Below are 279 nucleotides of genomic sequence, written 5' to 3' on the forward strand. Positions count from 1 at the left end.
CCTTTAACAGCCCTCACTCAGATTGGAGGTTGGAGGAGTTTCCTCTTCATGGCACCAAAGCGGAAGCGCGAGACGGAGGCAGGAGGTAGAGATGATGTTTTTGTGCGCGTCGAGTTTGAGTGGAGCGGAGAGCCGCAGCCCGGTGGTTCTGGGAGCTTGTTTTCGGTCCTGGGGATGGAAGGACAGAGATGATCCCCTCAAATCCCCGTCTCGCTGGGGTGCTCTGTGACCCTTTTGGCAGCTGTGAACGCCATGGGGAACCCGTCCTGTGCCCAGGGA

The sequence above is a fragment of the Apaloderma vittatum genome, unplaced genomic scaffold, assembly GCF_000703405.1.
Source record: "Apaloderma vittatum isolate BGI_N311 unplaced genomic scaffold, ASM70340v1 scaffold28670, whole genome shotgun sequence".
NCBI lineage: Eukaryota > Metazoa > Chordata > Aves > Trogoniformes > Trogonidae > Apaloderma > Apaloderma vittatum.